Below are 14,506 nucleotides of genomic sequence, written 5' to 3'. Positions count from 1 at the left end.
ATATTAAAGAAACTATAGATCTAATAAAAATGGGATAGCTGAGATTCTGTATTGTGAGCTCTGTATTGAAGCTCTGATGTGATCTGTTTTGGACATTACATCTATATATCATTAGAACTATAAATATAATGGTTAAAACTTACTTGTTTGGGTAGCAGTAGACATAATTTTTAAGACTGGTAATTATTGATTAAATATTGAACAATGGCACACTGGGTAGAGTGAGTCCATTCTTCTTCTCTCTCCTTGTCCAATATGCTCAATGAGTTCTAAAGTGTAAAGCTGAGTGAGTACTCCAATTAGTATAACAGATAAAAACAAACTGACAGCTGATTCCATAGTATAGGAAAACACCCTGCTTTTTCTACTCTTACGCACTCAGCACTCCCAATATCTCACTTCTGACACCAGATGCATGTTTTTTTTTTCCAACACAGCAATTCAGTTCTCTAGTGGACACCAACTGAGTGTCGTTTGATTTGCCTCAATTCTGACACTGCTACGTGAAGATAGTACAGATTCCACAGGTTGAGGTCTCAGGCCCACAAGACTACCCCTACTTCAGATGTCAATCACAAGCTTCCTATTGTGCCTCTTACCTACCAGCTATAAATTGGAGTTCCCATGACCCCCTTCTTAGGTTTGATAATTTGCTAGGATGGCTCACAGAATTCAGGAAAACACTTTACTCATGTTACCCATTTATTATTAAAAATGTAGATGAACAACCATATGGAAGAGATGAATAGGGCAAAGTATGTGGGAAGAGGGGTGGTGCTTCTCTTCCATGCATTCCCGGGTGTGCACCCTCTAGGAACCAAAATGCGTTCAGCAATCTAGAAGCTCTCTGAAACCTGTACTTCAGGAATTTGTATAGAGGATTTGTCACATAGGTATGATCATTTATTAGCTCAATCTCCAGCCCCTCTCTTCTTCCCCAAAGAGGTGGGGCTGAAAGTTCCAAGCTTCTAATCATAGCTTGATCTTTCTGGTGATGAGTCCCATAAGATTCTATTAACATCCCTACTGATTAGGAAATTAACAGGTTTTTGGGAACTATCTGCCAGAAACTGGAGATGAATAAATATATTCATAATAAATAATATATAATGTATAATTATATGTAATATAATATATAACAAATAATATATTTATTATTTTATGTATCCAGATTTATATGGTTCACATAATTATATCTATATGTATGTGTGATATCTATAGATATATATCTCTACACATCAATATAGATATAAATATATAGATAGATAAATATGGATGTCATATATATATCACATATCTGTAGATATGTGGATGTGATTATATATATATATATATCTCCCCACACATCCATATACACACATATAGATATATAAAGTAATATACATATGTATATAAATTCTTTTTTAATTGAATGAGATATAATTTTCCTGGCGTTCTGGAACTTGTTATGTTTTTGTGTTTTTTGCAATAGTACTTTGTAGTCACTGCCCTGCAATCTATTTAATATATTTCACTCCATTTGGTAAGGTGTAGGGGGAGGAAGAAAAGGGGACAACATCTCCCTATCCTTCCTGCAGCATTACAAACTGTCCAGATACGTGGGATCAATTTTACCAAAAAGGAAGAGAGAAAAAATTTAACTGTATCCATGTATGTTCCACCATTCATGCCTCAATATTTCAGTTGCTGTCACCTGTGCTGTTTGAACCAATCCCAGCAAGTCTCCATGCAATCTACAACATTCTATAATTTCCAACTCCTTCTTCAATAAAGGCATAGTAGAGAAATTCTAGAATAATTTCGATGAGTTTAAATTATAGTTAAAATGGTTAAATTATATATGTGGGCCTATGGTAATGCTTTTCAGATGACAGATAATTAATTATTTCATTAAAATTGAATGAATTTTTAGCCTAAATTTAAGTGGAAATTTGTATTATAATATGGTCTAATCCTGAGGATTACTTTAATCTGCTCTGAAAATGAGTGATGTATTTTAAAAGTTTCAATGCATGTAGAATGGAATTGTGTATTTAATTATGAATGTGAGTATGTACTGTGTATGTAATTATGAATGTGTATATGTATTATGTAATTATGAATGTGTGTATTTAGTATGTATGTAATTATGAATGTATATAGATTGGAATTACTGAAAATGAGCCATGCCATTCTTCTGGTGGCTTTAGAACCATACAAGAAAAGAGTGAAAACAAATTGGCTTCAAGTGTTACATCATATAAAAATGACGTTAGATACCACACATCATTAACTCTATTAATCAGTAACACAGTTATCAAGATTCTGTCTCTCATATTATAAGAAAAGAAGTTAATCATAGGGAAATGATCTAGTGTATTAACCAGAACCAAATGAATGTACATCTTAGAGATTGTTGACTGATGTTTGATTTGTTAGTATCCTGTGAGGTGTCCTGTCTTTTCTGACACTATTTGCTATCCTCTATACATATGTTACTCACTGATGCAAAATCTGCATCAAAGTACATTTAAGTCCCAAGACAATGTTTTATCACACACTTAAAATGACTCCAAACAAACCTATCATTTAAAATTAGCTCTTGATGAAAATGATGATTTACATCTTTCCATGAACAGAATGCTGTTGTATGTTGCGAACATCTATTACTCTATAAATGTGAGGAGGTAAGCCAAGAAATATCTAGCAAGAATGCTGAAGGTTGTTTTCTTTATTTCCAGAGGACATTAGAACTTGAGAAGTGAAAAACTCAGGTGAAGGCAAGTTGTTAAATAAAGAGTTCACTCTTTAGAATCAGCTCAAGTGTGTAGCAATTCTAGTTTGTACCATCTAACCATTCTTGGGTTAGATCTGCGTCCATGATCTATAAAATAATACTCATAGCAACAGACCAATTTTGTTCTGTGTAGGGTTTCCATGTAATTATTTACCAAGAAATTTACATGTAATTTTTCTTTACAAACAAATTTACTTGTAATTCTTTACCAAATTACATGGTCTTATTCCTAGATGTGATCAAAAGTAGTGAAACTCAACAACATTGACTTTGGTACCCTTGATTTCTTCACTGGAAGAGAAAAGCATAGACTGGCATCTCTAAGAGATAGAGTGTTAATAAATATGTTAAATATTTTTCTTGAAAGGTAAATCGGCATTATTGATCCTGGACCGGCGGAACAAAGATATATTTTTAAAAAAATTATTTACTGATTTTAAGATAAAAGTAGAACATCACTTGCAAAGCTTTGCTGAGTTGGAGATTTCTTTTTTACATTAACACCTGTGAAAAGTAACTAGAAAGTGGAAGAGTAAGAACAGAAATAAAATGAAACCTGATTTCACTAAGAATAAATTCTTTTTACAAAACATTGCTAGTGCCATCAGACTGGAAAATGTATAGAAAAATATAGATCTCATTCACTGTGTACTATGAACTTGGCTTATGAAAAACTATTTAAGTTTGGAAAGAACACTGCTCACTTTTCAAAAATGTAAGTGCACCCATCTTCAGGGGGAGCAGAGGGGAATCAATTAGTCACTGTGAAAGAAGAGCACAATAGCTCTAAATTATTTTCATAAAATGAAAACGGGGGAAAGTGGTGAATGCAATTTGCCAAGAGGTGTCACTAAAAGCATCTGTGTAGGGTGTAAGTGTTTTGATGCTAAATAACTGAAGTTGTGTAAGAAATAAGCAGAAGAAAAATTAGTTGCTTGTCTCAACTTTTTTAAACTCCAGTTCATCCTGATCCGCCATGAAAGCTATCAGCCGAAAATATGTCCACCCCATGTGCTTCATTGTCTTGTGGAAATCTTCACAGTTGATATGAATAAGTAATGAAGTAAATTGTAATGGATTTAGACTATCTTCTGAAATATTTAGGTCTTGGAAATTTGGAGTAGGCATCTGAGGGTGCAGGACTAAGTTGAAAGTAGATTCATTTTTAGAAAATCTTGGGCATGCATAAAATATGTGAGGCTGAGTGAGGACACAAATATTGATATCACTTATCATTTGGATTAAAACAAGATGTTACCTTTCAGGGCCGTTTTCTATCTCATGCTAGAAAGTGGGACAGAGCCAGGCTCAGAGCTCAACCTGAGACATAATTATGTCAATCTTCACATTTTTACCATATTGTTACCTAAAAATTCATGCATTCTATATGTAAACATTATGAACAATTTGGTCTATTTTTGGGAAGAAATGTGAAATTGAATGTCTAATAAAATGTAAATAAAAATAAGATTTCAGAGCATAAAAGCATCAACATAAATCATAAAGACCAATGCCATACATGCCGTAGACAAAATTTTGAGTACCTTATAGTCTTTTTTATTTTATTTAGTTTTTTTGAGACGGATTCATGCTCTGTCGCCCAGGCTGGAATGTAGTGGTGGCATCTTGGCTCACTGCAACCTGCGCCTCCCAGGTTCAAGTTATTCTCCTGCCTCAGCCTCCTGAGTAGCTGGGATTACAGGCACCCACCACCACGCCTGGCTAATTTTTGTATTTTTAGTAGAGATGGAGTTTCACCGTAGACTTTTACTGAGCTTCTTACATTCAATACATGTTTTGAATGCAGTAAAGGCTTGTTACTACACTCATAGCATGTAGTAACAATTTTACATAGATTTTGCAATCTGAAAAATGATCATTGTACAGGTACATAACATAGATTTCTCTAAAAGATGTAAATAGGCCTTTGATAGAATGACCAAATTAAGAATATAATTTTCAGAATGTAACTGTATTGTTTGGAACTTGGACCAAATGTTTCCACAGGAAAAAATATTTAGTATAAATTGAAATTGTGCAGAAAATGCATCTGACAACATTTTTAACCTTTATATTGTTTGCCTGTAATCTTTTTCTTTTCTAGTATCATGGCAATATTACAAAATGTAATAATGTTATTGAGATCAACATTTAAATTGCTGATCTTATTAACTGTTATTTAGAATTTTATTTTTGAAACGCAGTACTGTTTTTTAAAAAGATTTCATCCAAATTTTTGTTCCATCCTAATACTGTTTATCTACAAAAAGCAGCATTACTACATAAACATGCTTCATTTTCTTATTTTTTAATGATATTCAGCTTTTTCAATTTGACTACCAAGACTTTAGATTTCCTAGTACTTTATATCATACAGGTAAGGTAATACCTACTACAATGTAATTAAAAGAGCATGTATGTAAATGTGAAGATTAGAATATGGGTAATGAGTGATGTCTTTCTCTTCAAATCAAAGGAAGAAGAAATATTTTGGACATACAACATATCAACTCACAGCCAATGGGTGAAAGCAGATGTGTTAATACCAGAAGATCTGAAGACATTTAAGGTATGAAAGAAAAAAAAAGTATTTTTTTTATCATGGTTGAAGTTTTAGCTTTGCAGCAATAAATTGATCATGCACTGCTAAAGTTAAATTAGCATTTAAGTTAGGGATGCGTGCTTGTATATTTGGGGAGAGTGATTGCTTACTTTTTAAATTGTACCTTTTCCTTCTGAGACCAAATTTCCCATGGCGGGGGAAATAGAGTGTATCCACTCTTGTTCACAGCTTCCTCATTCTCCACAGCCTTCCTTTCTTGCTCCCCAGCACCATGCTTTGCCCCAGGGAAACAAATTGCATTATGAAGTAGGTAAATAGTAAACTGGTATTGAAACTTAGTAGAGTATAGGCAAATGTTTTGAATGCAATAATTCCTATCTTTATAACACATGGAAAGCTCTATGTACACCAAGAAACATATGAAACATACATAGGCTCAATAGGAATGCTGTCTCTTAAAAAATTAAATTGATATTTTGTGTTGTATTAGGTTGGTGCAAATGTAATTGCAGCTTTTGCCATTGTGGCTTTTGCCATTGCTTTTAATGGCCAAAACCTCAATTATTTTTGCACCAACATGATATACGGAATGCGTAAGTTTATTTATGCTGGAGTGTGAGTATAAAATGATGATACTGATTATATGTGTGGGTTATGAAGCCAATTTCATTTCTTTATAGTGATATTCCATTTATACATCCTATCACAGCCTATTGAGTTAACATTTTGACACTATTTAATTTTCATAGGCTGATATCTGTTTTTATAACTTCTCAGGTACTAAACAAGTTTCTTTTTTTTATAAACTGAAGATTAAATTTTGTTTTAACTCAAAGATAAAACAAAGTAAAATGTAAAGAAAATGAATTTGAGAGTTATTCCAGGTTCTCAAGTGGATATGTAATGTAATTAGCTGTTCAATAATTATAGGCCTTTGAGATCTAAGTTTAAAACCGTCAATTTTTGAACCTCAAATTGATATCATTTCTGCATTTCTGATCTCTTGCTGCTATGAAAATATACAGCTATACATTAATAATTTTTACATGTATGATATTCATTATGGGAAAAGTATGTAGCAGCATACAAAGTTTTCTTATTGTTGGATATGATTTAAATTTAATATTATTTTCTAAACCAAATTATTAGACATATTTGCAAACTGAAAATCTGACCTTAAGTAATTATTAATGAACAAACAAGTATATATCCCTCGTATTTTGTTTGTTTGAAATGGAGTCTTGCTCTGTCGCCCAGGCTGGAGTGCAGTGCTGGGATTTTGTCTCACTGCAGCTTCCACTTCCTGGGCTCAAGCAATTCTCTTGCGTTAGCCTCCCAAGCAGCTGGGACTACAGGCATGTACCACCATGCCCAGCTAATTTTTTGTATTTTTAGTAGAGATGGGTTTTATCATATTGGCCAGGCTGGTCTCGAATTCCTGACCTCAAGTGATCCACCTCCTTGGCCTCACAAAGTGCTGGGATTACAGGTGTGAGTCACTGCACCTGACCTATCCCTCGTGTTTTGAAAAGAAAATCTATTCAGAAACTTTAAGCTGGATGAAACTGAAGGAAGTCAATTTTAATTCTTAGTATCTGGCTGGAATTTTAACCACATTTAGTGCTGTTTAATAGAACTTTCTGCCTAATGGAAATGCTTTATATCTGATGTCCAGTATGGTAGCCACTCATCACATGAGGCTATTGAACAATTGAAATTTGGCTACCATGACTGAGGGAACTAAATTTTATTTTATTTTCATTAATTTGAATTGAAATAGTCCTCTGTAGCTCATGGCTAATGTTCTGGACAGCAAATAATTAGTTATCTGTGATACAGTCAGCTATTTATACTTCTGCACTTTTGGTGTTAAGTAATAATTGCTCTTGGTAGAAACTCAAGGAATGCTAATACTTTGACATTATCTTACACTTGACCAGCAATGTGCGGTTGTTTCATTTGCTAATATTGCTTATCTCCAGAAAAGCTAGCAATTCAATTGGTGACAACAAAATTTATTTACTTTAATTGACACTTCTTTTCTCATTAAAGAAGTTACTCTTTTATGTAAGTTGAATAGAGTTTTATGTTTATTCCCTTACATTTTTTTATTCCTATATTGTGTCTGTTTCTGTTTGCCTGATATTTTTCTTCATGTATTCAAATACTAATTTCACTAGTTAAAAAATAAGTCAGATGCAGTTACAGCTCTTGTTCTATAAGTAATGACAATACTTCTTATTTTCCTTGAAAATGAAAGAAAGAGAGCTGTAAAGATGATGACCAAGTAACAAGTTTGCAGTCAGGGACATTTTTGATAGTTAAGTGGGATGCTTGTGTTTTGCCTGATCCTGGGAGGTTTCTCTGAGCCTTTAGTGGAGCAAATGTTTCCATCAGTTTTTTTTTTTAAATACTTTAAGTTTTAGGGCACATGTGCACAACGTGCAGGTTTGTTACATCAGTCGTATGAGCATGGGTTGAGCTTATCAAACAGGAACTTTGTTATATATTGCCTTGGTTGCTTTAAACACTTTTTCTCAATAACGACTTTGTCTTTATCAACCTTCTTTAGTTTTTTGTCTTATTAAGGAGATTGCAAACTCATAAATTAATCTTTTTCTTCCTAAAGATTATTTTTGAAGGGACTCTTTAGAGCCAGAGAAGTTTTATTGCCCTTGATCACCTCTGGGTCTATGCCTGTGGACAGACCCAATCCAGAAAGCTTTGCTCTGCAGACGAATTCCCTTGCACTAGTGGCCAGTGCATCGCCAAAGAATCTGTCTGTGACTCTCGGCAGGACTGCTCCGATGAGAGTGATGAAGACCCAGCAACTTGCTGTAAGTGAGTGAATGGCTTACTAGTTTACATGCTCTAATTCAAGACTGTTAGTTGGATTTAAAACAGTCTTTGTTTCTATCAAGGCAAAGGTAAGTCATATGTATGAAATGTGATAAATATGCATTATTGCTCTGAAACTATTAGTACTATGCCTTCAGGGATCTCTATTTTAACTTAATGTTTTGGTGCTTGTTGCAAAGTCTGCAACATCTCTCAATTTATTCTACAAATGAATAGTTGTGATTATTGTTGGCTGGGTGTGCGAATGTGTGTGCTTTGATTAAAGAGAAGATGGGTGGTAGAAGGAAACTTTTTGTACCTTTGCCTTGGAGGCATATAGTATGGGTTGCTAACTTCTATTGTGTATGCTTTTTTCCTCTCTAGTCAATCATCTTGGAAGCTGTAGCTGGGAGGGATGAGTAGGAGGAGGGTGGCCCTTCCTCCAGGGCAGCTACCATGATTGTAGAAATCACTTCAGCCATCATGGCTGCCCTGGAGGAAGGGCCGCTCTCCTCTTACTTGCCTAGAAAACACTTCAGCCAACCGGGTGCAATGGCTCACACCTGTAATTGCAGCACTCTGGGAGGCCGAGGCAGGCAGATCACGAGGTCAGGAGTTCAAGACCAGCCTGGCCAACGTAGTGAAACCCCCGTCTCTACTAAAAATACAAAAAATTAGCCAGGCGTGGTGGTGGGCACCTGTAATCACAGCTACTTGGGAGGCTGAGGTAGGAGAACTGCCTGAACATGGGAGGTGGAGGTTGCCGTGAGCTGAGATCACGCCATTGCACTCCAGCCCAGGCGACAGTGTGAGACTCCGTCTGAAAAAAAAAAAAAAAAAAAAAAAGAAATCACTTCAGCCATGACTGGCGTTTGGGAGGGCCAAAGTGCCCCAACACCTTTCTTTCAGGCCTTTTCTGAAGAGTCTTTGATAGAAGTGATGACAAGAGATCCCATTGCTATTCAAGCATAGTCATAGTTCAACAAAAATATAATTTAATTTACAATCCACAGGATGATTCTCATATGAGGTAACTTAGCAACTGAGATCCCTGTGTCTCTTTAGAAAACATGAATTCCAAGGATATGAATCCAATTTCTGTATCACAAACAGGTGGTTTTTAAAAGATATTAAAAATTTGACATTTATTTTACTGCAGTGTCTTATTTTAGTGAGATGTTTTGTTGAGCAGAGGTGAAAATATTGTAATAAGATAAATGCCACCTTTTAAGAGAAAAGCTCTGTATAATTGGTTTCTCTTGGGAAGCTTGGATTTTATTAAGAGCAATGCGGAGGGACACAGGAGAGAGGAGATGAGAAAGTAAGGCTAAAATCCCCTTCCGCCATGTTCATCAACAGCAATCCAGTTAATACTTCAGACTCCTAGCTTTAAACCAAGTAATCGGCTAACCAGTGTGAGCTCAACGGAGCTTTTGGGCTGCTCTCTTCTTTTGTTCAAAACAAGCGATGTAAGAGCAATTTATTTACTCCAATGTATGTGAAGTTTCTTTCTATGTTTTATTTAAATTTTTTACAGACAATTTGCTTCATTTCTGTTGGGGAAATATTTCTTTCTAACAGTTTCTATAATTCTTAATGTCAATAACTGAAGGAAAATATATTTCCTTTCTTTCCACGTATATAATTTTTTTTTTTTTTTTTGAGACAGAGTCTTGCTCTGTCACCCAGGCTGGAGTGCAATGGCACGATCTCGGCTCACTACAACCTCCACTTCCCGGGTTCAAGTGATTCTCCTGTCTTGGCCTCCAGAGTAGCTGGGATTACAAGCATGTGCCACCACACCCAGATAATTTTTGTATTTTTAGTAGTGACAGGTTTCATCATGTTGGCCAGGCTGGTCTTGAACTCCTGATCTCAGGTGATCCACCGGCCTCAGCCTCCCAAAGTGCTGGGATTACAGGCATGAGCCACTGCACCTGGGCACTTGTATATTTGGAAGCTTAGCTTTTTCCCCTCCATTATTTTCCCCGTAGTAAATCATACTTTATGTTCATCTTTAAAAAATTGTTTAGCATTTGATTTTCGACATATTTTCTCATTTATTGAAGTTTCATTGATTATGTATATGACATTTTTCCAGTTCAGTAGCTCTTGATGCCATATTCTGCTATTTTCTTTGGGTGAATGCAGGAATGGGTAATTGTGTTTCTCAACAAAAACAGTGTTACTTATTAGTCTTTTAAGTTTTTAAATAGTGTAACCTCATTTGTCCAAAGAAAACCTGTCATGTTTGCATGATTCAGATTGACTTGATATAGGTAATATGTCATAAAAATGTAGCCATATAGCATACAGTATATATGTGTATTCATGTATCTTGATACCAAAATGAGTGTTTCATGTAAATATATATACAATTATTTATGCTGTGAAATTATATAGATTTGGATTATTAGAATTGATATAAATTTACACTATTTGCTGCACTAAAGTATTTAATATATTTTTGCATATAGACACGTGCATATGTATATTCTTACAAAATAAAAGAGGCTTTCCTTTGAAATTTAAAACCATATTGAAACATTTTACACATACGAAAACATTTGTGTTTTACAAATTTGAATTTGTAATATTAAGTTTTTTTCATAAACGATTCTTCCATGTTCATGAAGCACAAGAAAAATATCTTTATTTTTTTTATTGCACTTTAGAATGAATCTCTAGGAGGGTATAGCTTGTGCAGGCAGTTTGAATAGCACCAGAAATACTTACCAAATTCTGGAGAATGAGTAAATATGAACTTGTGAGGATTGTCAGTTGGTATTCCACAGCCAGTGTGCTTTTCCCCAAAGGCAGACTCACTCAGATCTTCTCTCATTATCAAGTTGCTCTTACTTTTAGGTATTATTTTAATATATGGCATAACATAGCCTCCAGACCGGTGGCTTTTCAAAATCAGTTAATAAAAATGGCCTGTGGGTTTTGCTGCAACAGCAGACTCCATGGACCAGAGCATCAGCATTACCTGGGAACTTAGTGGAAATGCAGAACCTCAGGCCCTGGCCCAGCCTTACGGAACCAAAAGCTACATGGAACAAGGTCCCAGGTGATTTGTCTGCATATGAAACTTTGAGAACCACTGTACCAAAGAGGCTTCAGGAAGGAAGACAGCTAGGGGAAGAAACAGATGGCATCTAAAAAAATTGAGAAAAACTAAAGGCAAACAAGTCAGAGTTCTCTCAGGGTAGAAGCAAAAACTCTCTTTACTTTGCTAGTCCTTAAGAACATCAATATTAATAAAATATTTATAATGTGTATTTGTAATGTATATTAACACAATATTTATAATATAATCCTGTTAGAATCTAATATATTCTCATTAAATGAAATATTCCCCATTCATTTCCCATACATAGCTTTCTTTCTTATTTCACAGAGAGCTGATTAACTTCTGGAGGATTCATAAAATATTTTACTTTTCATGATCCAGAATTTTTCCCAGCTGCACAATGAAATTCTTTCTTGTCTGCTCATATGCTGTAGTGGTTAAATATGCAAGAGAAAGCTTTGTCATGATCTTAAAATATTACTTTAACTGATGAACTCTGAGTAAAATTTCTCTAAAACCAAACAATAGATTTTTGATGTTTATTAACATAATCCTGTATTAAATGAGGACAGTTAAGATTAAAATATATCTGCACCCTCATGTTCATTGCAGCATTATTCAAAATATCCAGCCAAAACAACTGAAGTCTCTGAGAATGGATCAAACAAGTGGGGGGGGGGTGTGTGTGTGTATGTGTGTGTGTGTGTGTGTGTGTATAAAATGTGTATGTGTTCACAATGAAATATTATTCAGCAATAATGAAGAAAAAACTTGCTATTTGTGACAATGATGAGCCTGGAGGGGATTATGCAAAATGAAATAACCCAGACAGAGAAAGACAAATACAGCACTATCTCACTTATACATGGAACCTAAAAAAGTTGAATTTGTAGAAACAGAGAGTAGAATGGCAGTTGTCCAGGGCTGAGGCCTGGCCGAAATGGGGAGGTGTTGGTCAAAAGATACAAATTTTCACTTACAAGATAAATAAGTTCTGGGAGTCTAGTGTACAGCCTGGTGACTATAGTTAATAACACTGTATTGTATACTTGAAATTTGCTGAGAGTAGATCTGAAATGTTCTGATCACACACACAAAAGGTAACTATATGATGAAATGATGCTAATTAGCTTTACTGTGGTAATCCTTTCTCTATGTATATGTATATCAAAACATTACATTGCGTACCTTAGTTACAATTTTGTTTGTCACTTATACATCAATAAAGCTTAAAAAATTAATACATATATATGCAATATGTTTTAAAAATCTCTATCAAAATAATTAAAATACAACATGCCAAACATGTCCAAAGATACACATTGGATCCCTGAACAGTTTATACATGAAATAGATCTAATTTTCAGACACATGCTACAACATGGATGAACCTTGAAATAAGCCAGAGACAAAAGGACACGTATTGTTTGGTCCCAGTTATATGAAGTACCTAAAGTAGGCAAACTCATAGAGACAGATAGTAAAATGGTGGTTGCCAGGGTTTGAGGGGAGGGGATATGGAAAGTATTGCTTAATGGGGGTGGAGATTCAGTTTGGGAATGAAAAAGTTCTGGAGATGGATGGTGGCAATGGTTGTACAACAATGGGAATGTACCTAATACCATAGAAGGTTACATTAAAAATTGTTAAAATGTTACATTTATGTCATGTATATTTTACCACAATAAAATACACATTTGTATTTATATATAAAATATTGAAATATAAAATTTCAATAACTCATATAGGAAAAAAAAATATATAGAATCTACTTCACTGTGTTCCAAAAAAGTTGGCATGATAGATATATCTTCAAATCAAAATAGTTCAGGAAATTCCATGAAAAAGGGGTTTTTTAAATTATAGGACTTTAAAAACAATTTTAAATGCTAATATGAATTGTGTACCTTCACAGGGGACGTTGGTATAATAGTCAAATGAAAGAAATTTAAACCAAGGATCTTGTATGATGCATTAATTTTTACTGTGATATTGTCTCCAGATGTCTTTCATGTAAAAAAAAATGTTGGGCCGGGTGCGGTGGCTCACGCCTGTAATCCCAGCATTTTGGGAGGCTGAGGCAGGTGGATCACGAGGTCAGGAGATCGAGACCATCCTTGCTAACACAGTGAAACCCCATCTCTACTAAAAATATAAAAAATTAGCCGGGCGTTGTGGTGGGCGCCTGTAGTCCCAGCTACTCGGGAGGCTGAGGCAGGAGAATGGCGTGAACCCGGGAGGTGGAGCTTGCAGTGAGCCAAGATTGCACCACTGCATTCCAGCCTGGGCCTCAGAGCGAGACTCTGCCTTTAAAAAAAAAAAAAAAAAAAAAAAAAAGACAAAAGATAACACCAGCTCAGTTCCGAATATCTAATTTACCTGCAATTCCAAAATGGCTAGGTATTTTTTTTTTGAGAAAGTGTTAGGATAGAATAATAAAAAGCATACTGAGATGCTGACCTCAAGTTATTTGTGTGTCCAGAATTAATTTAAACTTCCCCCTTCCCAGTGGATTTTTTTCATTTAAACTACCATCTCAGCAGGTTTATACTGGGCAAGCAAATTAGTTACTCCCTGAAAAGCTTTGGAGTTCCACCTTGCATCATTAAATAAAATGGAGATGGCCAACCAGAATGAAATGTACCAGACTTACAGATGGAAGCATGTGGAAGGGTCATGCCTCACACAGCACCTGAGATATTGTGTGTGACTAGATAAAGGAAAGCTATTCCGATCATTAGAGAATATTCACTACCAAGCAGAATAATTTTGCAGACCTCCTAAGATGCTTAGCTAGCGTAGAGCAGTGTTTGCCTGCATGCTCTTCATTTCTCCTCACCTGTTTTCTCTTCTACGTGTAACAGCAAAGCATCTCGCCTGTGACTTTGAGTCGGGTTTCTGCGGTTGGGAGCCATTTCTCACAGAAGATTCACACTGGAAGCTGATGAAAGGATTGAATAATGGAGAGCACCACTTTCCTGCAGCTGATCACACAGCAAACATAAACCATGGTAGGACATTTTCCTCTTTAAAAAAATAGTTTTCTTTCTTGCATGTTGTGGAATGATGATACTGTGTATTTTCATTTCTATTCTGTAGACTGTATACATGGAACTCTGGTTTGTCTTGCTTTAAAACCTCCTGACCAAGTTAATAATTGGCGGGTAATTGAGTTCCCTGAAAGGAGCATTGTTTTAATCACCAACATGTTTGTTGTTGCAATTTTTATAAGTTGGGTTAAAGGCATAAAGAGGTG

General features: G+C 35.2%; 1 long non-coding RNA gene across 1 annotated transcript; it reads left to right on the top strand.

Annotated features, from left to right (window-relative positions):
* Nucleotides 1-4,328: 4,328 nt before the first annotated feature.
* On the top strand, nt 4,329-14,251 carry LOC129394414 (uncharacterized). Its single transcript, XR_008621654.2, has 3 exons — nt 4,329-5,345; nt 7,969-8,176; nt 14,115-14,251. It is a non-coding gene; the product is annotated as an uncharacterized LOC129394414 (long non-coding RNA).
* The last annotated feature ends 255 nt before the right edge of the window (nt 14,252-14,506 follow it).

The sequence above is a fragment of the Pan paniscus genome, chromosome 19 (assembly GCF_029289425.2).
Source record: "Pan paniscus chromosome 19, NHGRI_mPanPan1-v2.0_pri, whole genome shotgun sequence".
In the NCBI taxonomy this organism is placed as follows: Eukaryota; Metazoa; Chordata; class Mammalia; order Primates; family Hominidae; genus Pan; species Pan paniscus.
Note: the sequence above shows the minus strand (reverse complement) of the source record. Positions and strands in the feature narration are given on the sequence as shown.